The sequence below is a fragment of the Thermobia domestica genome, chromosome 13 (genome assembly GCF_964235325.1).
Source record: "Thermobia domestica chromosome 13, izTheDome1.hap1.1, whole genome shotgun sequence".
Classification (NCBI taxonomy): Eukaryota; Metazoa; Arthropoda; class Insecta; order Zygentoma; family Lepismatidae; genus Thermobia; species Thermobia domestica.
The window spans coordinates 113,931,798-113,943,941 of record NC_137466.1 but is presented as its reverse complement, the minus strand read 5'-3'; positions in this window follow the sequence as shown (position 1 = coordinate 113,943,941).

Sequence of the window (12,144 nt, the reverse complement as noted above, 5' to 3'; positions counted from 1 at the left end):
AGGAATGTCATATTTAGATTTTAACGAATGGTGTAATCTACGCAATGAAGAATCTCCGCAATTTATTTCTTAGTCAATAAGTATGGAACTACAGATTCTATTGCTCTCTTTCTTACAAGGTGTGCGTGAAGGAAATTTTGTACAATTCAAAACTATTCTGGAAGATATATATGTATCCCTGGATGTTTGTTTTAGATCACACAAACTATGCCCGCTGGTTGCCAGTTTTCATCAAAATACTGAAAGAATTGGAGATGCGCCATCCGTTTATATATAAAGAATTCATGAAAGGCAAATTCGTAAGTCAGAAGAACAATCGAGAATTTTCAGCAAAGGCGGATGACCATTTGCATGAGCAAAATAACAAACAAGTTAAAGGAATTGGTGGAGCAATAGGACTTTTGACAAATCTGCTGCACTTTTGAAATGAATGGTTGCAGAGCCAGATGTTATAAAAAATGATATCTGACTTTGAAGAACAGTTTTCAGTTTTCGATGGTGAAGAAGATGCAGGTGATGAAAATGACGCACAGGATAAGGAAAGCAGCAAAGCTTTTGAAAAGAGATATAAGGAACACGTTTTAGATGTTGTAGCTTCCTTTAAAAAAACTATGGTAACCAATTTGAAGAAGATATATTAACAACAGCAGTTAGCAAAATATGTGCAACAAAAGATGCAGAGAAGTCGGTCAGAGAAGCCAGGAAAATTGGAAGATGTCTGTATGAAAATTTTGTACAAGAGAGGTTGATTGAAGGGAAAACATCAATTCATACAGTAATTAAAAGGTGTAATTTAGTGTTATTTAACAACAGAATGACAAAGGGGAAATCTAAACTTCAAATGCAAACAACAGTCCTTAGAATGGACACAAATATATTATGTAAATTGTATGTGGCGAGTCAGATTAGGCAACCTGACGTTACAACATTTTTTTTTCTCACGAAACTCACCCATATCCTCCCTCTATTAGCGAGTACGGCAAACTTCGCAAACCATCAAGAAAGTCTGACATTATTACCTGTTTATCTCCAAATGTTTGTGGGAATCATGACAGTGACTGTAGTATTTCATTTTGCTCGGCTATTGTTATAGATGATGCTGCCCTTATACATTCACTTACTCCAGGTCCATCTAAAACATTGTCGTTTTTTCATCCTTACACTGGGTGGGACACAGTATCTTCTTTCATGGTGTTAGTAAAACTAATGCTTGGAATGTGTGGAAGACACTGCCAGAACTAACGGACGTCTTTATTCGATTGTCTACCTCATTCATTTTATCTGATGATGATTTTGGTATGATACAGTATTTTACAGTGCTTCTGTATGACACAATCAGCGCAACAAAAACAGTCAATGAATTGAGAAGGATACTTTTCACACAGAAGAATAGATCCCTTGAAAATATACCCTGTACTGAAGATGCTTTAAGATATCACTTGAAAAGAACAATGTTTCAAGCCAGTGTTTGCTTGACATTCCTGATGTTACCGACTGGAGGTGGAAAGTCTCAGATTCCCCACCATGGCTTACACCATTATGGACAGTTCTTCCAGAAGTATCAATGAAATGTTCGGAATTAACCTGCTGCCACTACAAAACAATGTGTATGAACAACTGCAAATGTCAAAGCTTGAACATGCAGTGTACCGCCTTGTACTCTTGTGATGGACAATGTATACAGTGAGTGAGTTATTAATAGATGAGACTTAGACAAGCATAGTCGTTTTGACGTATGATTAGTATCGTACTAAAGACCTGACTACTGCAGGAAACATAGGTTAGTCGAACTCTTTAGTATACTGTTAATCACGAGTTAGAACGACTCTGCATACGGCCTATTAAATTCTGAAGTGTGTGATTATGCAAATTAGTATATCTTGGCATGTGCTTCAAAGAGCTGAACACCATTCGGAAATCCAGGGGGATCAAATATCCCGTTGCTTCCCGCTACTGGCGGCCATGCTCTTGAGCTAATTATCTGCGGAACTAATTTGGGCTCTTTTGGAACACAATGAGGTGTCTCATTTTGTATCACCCTATATTCATATATCAACATATGCATTCTTTCTTTCCGGACTTATGTATTAAGAACAATCACCATACACACCACTAATACGAGCGGGAGTCCGAAAATACTTTTCCCTTGGCGACTGTGGAAAGAGGTGAGGATGCAAGACCAAAAATAGCATGTGACATTCAACATCATACGTATCTTTATTTTTATACATAAGTACCACGTACTTTGAGACATTTGTCACTTTGGTCTGTAAGCTTCAAAAACCCTTCCAGGAAAAATTCAGGGCTGCGCATACGAAGCAAGCATTGAACAGTTTCTGTGACTTCAGCATTGTTTCCAAAGCGCCTATCGCCTAGAGTCTTCTTCAAGGCCGGAAATAGAAGGCAGTCACTAGGTGTGAAACCAGGACTGTATGGTGGATGGGGAAGGCGCTCCCTCCCAAGAATATGGGAAAACGAGATCGGAAACTTATTTTCGGACTTTGCTTCGTAATAAGCAGACACTGAACACGCATGTTGATGTTACTACCCCATACTACCCCAAACTACAGGTAGTATGTTTGTTATTTTGATAGCATTTTTTTTTTTTTTTTTTTTTGTAATTTTCTAAGAAGTTATCCATGTTAGATAAATATCTAGATACTTATCGTGGAGTATCATAAGGATCAAACATAAGTTAACAAACACATATCACTGGATAGGAAAAAAGAAAGATGAGAAAATGAACAAAATACATGCACACACACAAATAATCATAGATTTAGGTAATGTGTTATATGTACTGTATTCTTAATTAACACACATCTTAATTAACTTTTAATTAACACACACCAAAAATACAAAGGAGAAAATAAGTATCAAACTGCTTACATATTCACTCCCTTCACTGTAATGACTGAATATTGTGATACAGAAACGAGAGAGAGAAAAAATAGGCCTAAAAGTGTTCCCTTTGTCCTTGTTGTATATTGCTTGCATATGCACATGCATATACATGTCACGTATGGATTGCAATCTGAACATTATTGTCCCTCGTTTCATTAATTAGCCGATCACATGATGCCATATCTCATTCGAAGTTAACAGTGTGGAAAAGTTGGGGAATTGATAACCTAACTGAGCACAATTATGATTATTCAACTACAAATAGATTGCGTCAGGCACATTCAGAAAAATATTTCTTAAATATGTTTCCACAAGTACATTAATAGATAAGACATTAAAAAAGATATCTTTGTTGATTCTAGTTTATCTTACGTTTTCAAAATAACGTGGAAATAAACATAATAATATACAATTTAGTATTTAAGGTAGTTTTGTACTTAAAAGAAACTGAAACAAAATTACTATTATTTTAGAGTTGTATTTTATTACTACACAATCTGATCGCCAATATACATGATATGTAGAATTAACTTTTAACTTTATATATATATTCTATATATATATTCTATATATATATATATATATATATATATTCCGTTAATTATATATTAATATATAATTAACAGAATATATATTTATATATATTGATCTCCAGTTAGAAGTTAATTCTACGTATTGTATATTTAACATTCCGTTAATATTTTCCGCTATTAACCTTTCTCCGTATTATAGCACTAATAGTCAGATTCGTTTTCTATTGGTTAATAAATTTTCGAATATCAAGAAACATTGTAAGTATTCCAGTATCACTGAGAACTACATTTGATTTTCTATCATGACATATACATATAGATATACCCAATCTAAAGCTGTGTCATTCTGTATCTGAGAAATTACTGTTGTATCTTCATATCTGTTACGGAAAAAAAAGTCCTAACTTATGGATGTTCACAAATCTTCAAATAAGAGAAGAAACTCTCTATAGTACCCATTCCAGAAAAGGAAACTGATTTTTTTTTAATTTATGTAATGTAGATATAATTGGAGTTAGCTAAGAAGTAAAAGTGTTAGAAGGATTGATTTCTCTTATGCTTTTCCATACTTTCACATTTTATCTTTAACATTATAATTCTTAAATTACTTTAGATACTTCATGATGCTTCAATATATATGGACTACCGAAGGGATTACGCAAAGAATTTCATTGAATTTTTAAAGGCGACAAAATATTAGCTGAAACAATTAAACAAGTTAGCTACCAAAAAGAAGTAATTTAAAAACGCATTTACGTAAGGAAAAGCACGTTTTTTTCCCCAAATCTATTTCTGAAGGAAGGTAGTATTTGATCACCACAACAGATTAAGTTTATAAGAGATACTAATTTTATGGAAACATGTCAGTAGAAGAACTCGCGGAGTGAATGGAGAGATGCATATGAACACAAGGTTTCAAACACTAAATAAACACTAACAATGAAAACACACCATTCAGAGACAGAGGTGGCAACTTGATCCAAAAGACATGTAGTTGCTGGGACATCGTAGCAAGAGTAATCTTTGTATCCCTTACCCTACAGTCCATTTGATACAAGTTGTCCTTTTTGTCAGTTGCTTTCCTCGGTTTTTATCTTCCTGCATGTGATCATAACAATCAGGCAAGAAGAACTGTTTCTATGGGAACAGCGCACTCAGCCAATTATAATGACTCATTTCTTTCGCTCTGCAATAGTGAACATTCCACCTGTCCACACGTTGCCAATTTCAATGTAAACAAATGCACATTGCTTTAGTCGAATGACAACTTGAGTAGTGGACTTGCTCGTTATTGAAAGCATTCTTTTTAGTTGTCTTTTGTGTCATTTAATTTTATAAAACTGAGATTTACTTGCAGTGAATAATTTCGTGTTTCAATACCTGAAGCAAAAGCTGGCAACACAGCATTGGGCACCACGTGCACGCAGCGAGCTGTCAGAAAGGGCAAGTAGTATCAATTGCAGTATAATTTACTCCTATATGTTCAAATGCATGAATAGATCCTTCAATTTCTAGTTTGGTATCAAAACATTACAGTAAGTGTGTAGTCTTCGTGATTCGAAATACTCATAAAGTTCTGCTTCAAAAGATAGTGTTTCAACCATGAACCAACTCTTTCAATTATTAAGAGTGTTCTCTTGTGAAATACGCTCCCGATTTTTAAATAACTGATTCTGAAATTGCATGTCCTATTTCCAGTGATAATTTCAAAAGATTTTCGTAGAGCGAGGTGGGATTTCAATACACTGGGTGTAAAGTTGTAATACGAAAATACTGAGAATCTTTACTGAGCACGATAGGACATATAGTCTCGGGGCAGGTTTCGTGGCTATAGGAAGGAAATTTTCCCCCGTTCCACTCCCTGAAACCATCATTGCTTACTTTCAATAGTCAGGTTAGCCAAAGAATGTTAGCCAAAATTTAAACAATCTGATATCACAGAACGCTATATTTTTATTAGATATTTTTATATATTTAATTACATTTAAACCTGATAAGTAAGTTTTTTATAAGCGTTATTAGAGTTTGCTGTTATTTGTATTTTATTTTAGATTATATCCATTTGATTTTACCCCTTTCGGGCCAAGCACAATTTACTTAGAACACTGAGATTTGCTCAGTGAGGAGGATGAATGATATAAATTTACTATGCATAAAGGTATGAAATATTTTGTTCTACTATTTCAATCGCTTTCTCGCACTGAAAAGAGATTCGTTATAACAATTTCGCACCATTATTGTCTTTTCATGAAGACCTGTAAATGAAATGTTTCTATGAATGGTAATATTATTTCAAAATAAATAGTTATAAGTCAATGCTTTAATGAGTGTCTTCAGGAGTTCTCCTAATGCATATCAATGGGTATTCTCCCTTCTCTTTCATTATCGTGATTGTGTTGATACTCTAATTCTCGTTGCGTTGTCTACAGTACTCATTATATTACCTTATGGCAAATTAAATCGGAAACGAAGCCTTGAAAAGATGCTACGTGCTAATCATGGTGTCTGGAATAAACATCTGGATATTCTTCTGGTGCATAATGACAAACACTGACGACAATGTTCAAAATTGAAACGGCTAAAACTTGTTTATTATCAAGTGTAAATTAACTTAATATGTATACACGCAGTAATCCATGGCGCCTGATAGGTAAGCAACCGTTCCGTTTTATCGATTATCTAGGTTGCATACCTTGCAAATCTACATTTTTTTTTTTCAGTGTGAAGAACGGCCACGTTAGCTGGCCAGACAATCGATAGAAGCAATATCAAAGGTATTGCTAATCGTTATATAAATGAAGGCATTATTTCCCTTCGAAAGATTTCGCAAAGAAAACGAGCACTTCTGCAAGTAAACAAATAAATAAATGACAACAATACATTTAAAACTTAACTTACTGTAGGTGCTTGGTAGATCGAGGACAAAAATTTTAAGTCCCAGGCAGAAGCAACCAAATCTAACAGATGCTAAATACTTCCACTACAAACCCACATTTAGGAAAACAATGGCTCCGGTCGAGCGCTTACTGCAAGAGAATGAGGTTCCTAGTTCAATCCTCAGCCAAGTTTATGGTGGACAACATCGCGTCCCTGAGTTTTCTCATTGTACTCTTATTTCCTCCCACATTTTGGTTCCACCGATTCTTCCATCATCATTCACTTCCCTTAATCATCCGCCTCCCTTTGCCTAAATAAAATAATCGTGGAACCTTAAACTGAAATATTTCATTTTTATAAACTCACATTTCTTTTTTTTTTTCTCCTGTGAGTATTTTCAAAAACAAAGAGGAAAACGGATATCAAAGCGAAAATTGAATATAAAAATTACACAATAAAAATTGTATGAATACATATCAGAGTGAAAAAGAGAAATCACATAAAATATATTTTTCTCTTGTTGTTCTATGGAAGATTGTAAATTTAACAGTATATATACACTACTGAATATATAGGCTCTAAATGAAATTACAAATAGACTACCAAATATACGTGCAGCGCACAAATTCTCCTCTACATATGTTCTCATAGATAACCCGAACCTCGTTATCAGTACGTTTTCCTCTTTTTTGGGGGGGAGGGGGTATGTGAGAGAAAAATACCTCTATCTGTTTCCTGTAGTACTTCACACTTTTGGAGGAAGCATATCAAACCGTATGTCCATTAAGCTCTCACACCACATACGAGTGTGTATGAATAGACCTCGAACCTACTAACTACCAGATTAAAGACCTCAAATAATAAATAATAAAAAAAAGAAAGATCGAAAACTAATCAATGGTGTACTTTTATGGAATAGTACGTTCCATACACTCACGCTCCGCTCCAAAACACATTGTCACAGAAAATTCATTCTGCAATCAGTTTGCGAATGTATGTATAAGTTTCTGAGTGCGTGTGTGTTTGTATGGGAGGTATTGAGAAAAGAGTACGTGTTAGGATTTTGAGGGAAGAGGAGTATGAGGAGGGACGTATATGTTGAAATGTTGAAACGCCTATGCATGTGTGTGGGCATGTGCTTACTATATCTTTCATATTGGACATTCATTGTACGAACAATGACAGGCAAATGATGAGGAGACACAATAGAAAATAGAAGAGATAATCAAGTGAAGGCCTCCTGCTGTGTCATCAACCATCTATTTCATTCACACACACACACACACACACACACATATATATATATATATAGCATGTGAAACATACAGAGATATTTAACTAGACGTTTCTCGTCCTGGTTTCAATTAACCCATTCGACTCTTCACACATCTGTTGTATCGCTCCCCATCCTTTTACACATCATTCTCTCACATTAATCGTCGTCCCCAGTCTACATATATGTACTAAAAACTTACATATGAATGTTATTTTTTTACGCTTTTGAACTTCCTTTTTTCCCCGTTAGAATTAAAAATTATATTTCTAATTAATTGATAGATTGTATAGACATGCATACAAGTGAATATTAAATGTTAAAAAGCAAGAATGGAATTAGTGAGAATTAGAGACATAACTGGTATACAAACAAATTAATGTCTCGTCTATTTCACCTGTGAATTGCGTTAATTATAAAGGCTAATTTCTACTTAATGTATATATATATGTATAGACTATATATATATATATATATGTATAGACTATATATATATATATATATATATATATATATATATATATGTGTGTGTGTGTGTGTGTGTGTGTGTGTGTAGGGACTAACCTTAGGGAATAAAGGGTAATTTTGTCTATAGATGTTCAGAATGCCATTGCTATTGCTGTTAATATATCTTCTAAAATATGGTTTCCAGAAAGGCAATATTAACTAGCAAGAGATAATTTAAGCACTAGATTTGCGGTTAAATACGTTGTAGTAAGTTTATATTTGATTAACATAAATATTTACTGTAATAGTATTCATGTGTCGTTCATCCGGTTTTCTGTGTTGCTTCAAAATATGAAAAATAAAGAAAATTTTACATATTCTCTACGAAGTTTTCTAGTTAAATATTTTGTTGAAAATATACCTTTCGTTCTCTAATACCAATGATTTACATTATAAAGGGAAGGGAAAGTTTTCTTATTCGAGATTTTTAGTGCCTTATCCTTTACCAATTTTATTATAGTCCATAAACATAAATTGTTTGCGAAATGTTAAGCGAAACATATTTTAATCGAAGAAGGGATAAATTCACTCTCATTATTGACTTACTTTTGCCGCAATCAGTGTCGATTTTGAAAGAACCTCAAAGAATATGTGCGCCATATTCTATCAAAATCAAATAATATTTAAGAAAGCTATCACGAAACTTGTTTCCTCAATCACAGGAGTGTGGTAGGAAAACGTTAAATTCAGTAGTTCGTTCTAAATTGATTTTACGCCCAACCAATGGAAAATGTGCAATATTATCTCCAAAACTCAAATATTGTTTTTACATAAGATAGCATGGAACATATTTTTGGTATCGGGTAAATCAACCTTTAAATTCTTCACTGGTTTCAACTTTATGCAGTGAAGATCAATGGGTACATGTGTTTAATTGTGAGGGAGTTAATGCAGCCTTTATCCTTAACAGACTTTAATCGCAAGCAAGGGAACGATTGAAAAATTTCAATGAAAATATATGTCGTATTGCGTAAAATTAAAATCATTTTTGGAGAAAGTTATCAATGGAAAATTTATTTTCTCATCATTTTATATAAATAAGAAAACTTCAAATTTCTTCCCCCTTTATTGACTTATCCTTGTCCGACAACTGACCAATAAGACTGAATGGAATTCTATTATGAAAATTTACACCATATGTTATCAAAATCGAATATTTTTTTACAAAGTTTATGCTGGAAAATTGTTTTGTTTGTGGATTTGTAAATTTACATGCTAGAATAGATTTTACATTGCACCCCTTTATTTTGATAGATTTGAATCTCAAAACAATAGTTATTTCTAAAGATTAGAAAAAGGCACATTCATATTTATTAAAATCGAATAAATTTTACCAGATTTATCTGGAAAAGAAAGGTCGACAGACACATAACTGCTAGTTGAGTAGAATGGACTATTACCACTTAACATTTATTTCCTGCAAATACAACTCTACCAACAGGTGTCAATGTTGGAAAGCTATGCCGCTGTGTTCTGATATATGTTTATACTGTCAAGGATTGTCATGTGCAAATTCTGACAAACTATTGAACCTCAGTGTGATGACGAATGAGAGATTATGAGAATATATACTCAGAGGTTGTTACTACAAAAAGCTTGTATTTTATTACAAAATAAATACAACTAAACTTTGTCTTCGCCTGTTGTCAAAACCTTTAAATAGAAATTCTGGCTTAACGATAAGTTACATGAAAAGGAAAATACTAAGAAAAAAAGTTGTGCAATTTTTTTATGCTAAGCACTTTTTGTTAGAACGTTTTTTGCCGTTTTCGAGAAAATTCTTGAAAACTCGTTTTAGGCACCATTTCACAAGATGGTGGCCGTAGCACGCGTTTTTCGGCGACTTTTAGTATGTTTTTCGGGCAGCTGAAAGGTATATATAAACGATGTTTCATGCTTCTATGAATTTTTCTAAGGTAATGAGGAAACTTTGGCCTAGAAGACTCAATAATAATAATAATAATAATAATAATAATAATAATAATAATAATAATAATAATAATAATAATAATAATAATAATAATAATAATAATAATAATGTTTGTACAATATAAGCAAATAGTGACTAGGGAAATGAAAAATCTAGTCAACATTTTTCGCTTCTATTTGTGTATAAATTCTGTGTGACTTCATGAGCGTGAAATTTGGGTTTGTTTGATATTTACGTGAGGAGTGGGGTCATGCATCCTTAATTACGTATCATTTCGGTAAATGAAAGAAAGTAATACACTACACATGCCGCTTGCTTCTAGTCTCCAGTCATGGGAATATTAGTATTGCATCGTACATGCCGTTTCTGTCTTTCGACATTACCTGGTCACTTTGTAGGACTGCAAGCAGAAAACGAGCGTTCTTATACTACCAAGTGTTCTAGGTCTTCGAATCTAAGAATATATGTGTGTTTAGGCTGAATATATGTGGGGTATTATGGGACATTTCCTGCAGGGTCGGATCCAGGATTTTCTAAGGGGGTGCACCGACAACTACCAGTACATTTGAAATGAACTGGAATTTTTTAAATGTCTTTGGACATCTATGGAATGTGAATGAGGAAATGCCCTGGAAATGCTAAGTGTCGGTTCTCGGAGAATCCTTTTCTTTCAAATTTAGAAAAATTGACTTAAACTATTGATGTTGCAAAATTTCCATTTGTTTTAAGCCCAAACGGAAACATGACAACAGCAATTTTCGGAAAGCGTTGCTATTCACTGCTAGCTTCTTACTTTAGGAGGTGTATATTTACAATGAAGGGGGTGCACGTGCATCTTTGCATCCCCTTAAATCCGGCCCTGATTGCCTGGCCTCTAGCTTCTAGCCACGCTTTGGCAATAATCATTACCCAGGTAGGTACGCAGAGATCTACAGCCACAGTGGCAACATGCCAAAACACTGACTAGAGGTTACTATAATTTGGGGTGAAAAGTCGCTAAAAATATTTAGCAATAATACTTCTAACACATTTAACACTATATAGTACCTACATTATAAAACCTCTAAAAATACTGCTCATTCTAGATTTTCAATTACCTATAACCTAGACGAAAATAAATTCTGACGAAAGCAAAAACTTATTATTACATGTATTTGTTGTACTAATATGTGTTAAAGTTTGTGAATATACCCGATAATGTCTCTGATGAAAGTAATAATATATACCGAAAATTGTAACACAGATTAGTAATAAGTATTTGGTCTAGTCAAATTTTATATTTATCTAAGTAAGATGTTTAAAAACGCATACAAATTCGGAGTCCACAAAGGAAAAAGAAATCAAGTATCCGCTACACTCTTCCTTTCTACAGCTAATCTGCTTGTTCTTAATGCTGTGTTTCCTGTGCCTCTCAACGGAAACTGTGCAATTAAAGGGCCTTGAAGGTTCAAATTGTTCATCATTAGAAGGTGAAGCGTAACAGAAAACAAAGTGATATTTTGGAGGATTGACCAAACTTTATACTTACCCAACTCGTCTTTCGCGTTGATTAAGACAAATAACTAGAGACAAATAACTTGGAAAAAAAAACTCGGTTTTTTCTGCTTCGCTTTTTTGCTTGGGAAATTTTGAGCTTTTTTCAAAATTCTGCTTTAAATTGATAAAGCAGACTTTGTTTCGCTTCTCTATAACACAAAGAGTCATTTAATTAGTGGTTGATGCTGATAATAATACAAAACCTCGAAAATAAACAATGAATTTCGAAAAGACATTTCAAACAATTTTTCTTCAATATATTTACATTATGAATTCCACAGGATTAACCAATGTATATAATAAGAATTTTTAAACCTCCTATATACAAAAGTAAGCAGAGTTGGCAAGAACCATGGTTGTTTTTGAAAATGCCAAAAACCCGTTTTGGGGGGAGGTTTAAACCAGGCTTTTTTGGTTTAAACCAGTTTCTTTTATTTAGATTTTTTGCTTTATGTATTTATATTACTATTCACAGAAATAAGATTGTTTCGCCTTGGTGTTATTATGCAACAGCGGGGTTATGCCGGAAGAACTCCCATAAGCTTAAAGAAGTCCGGTCAGTAATTTTTTTAAGTTGAGAAGCT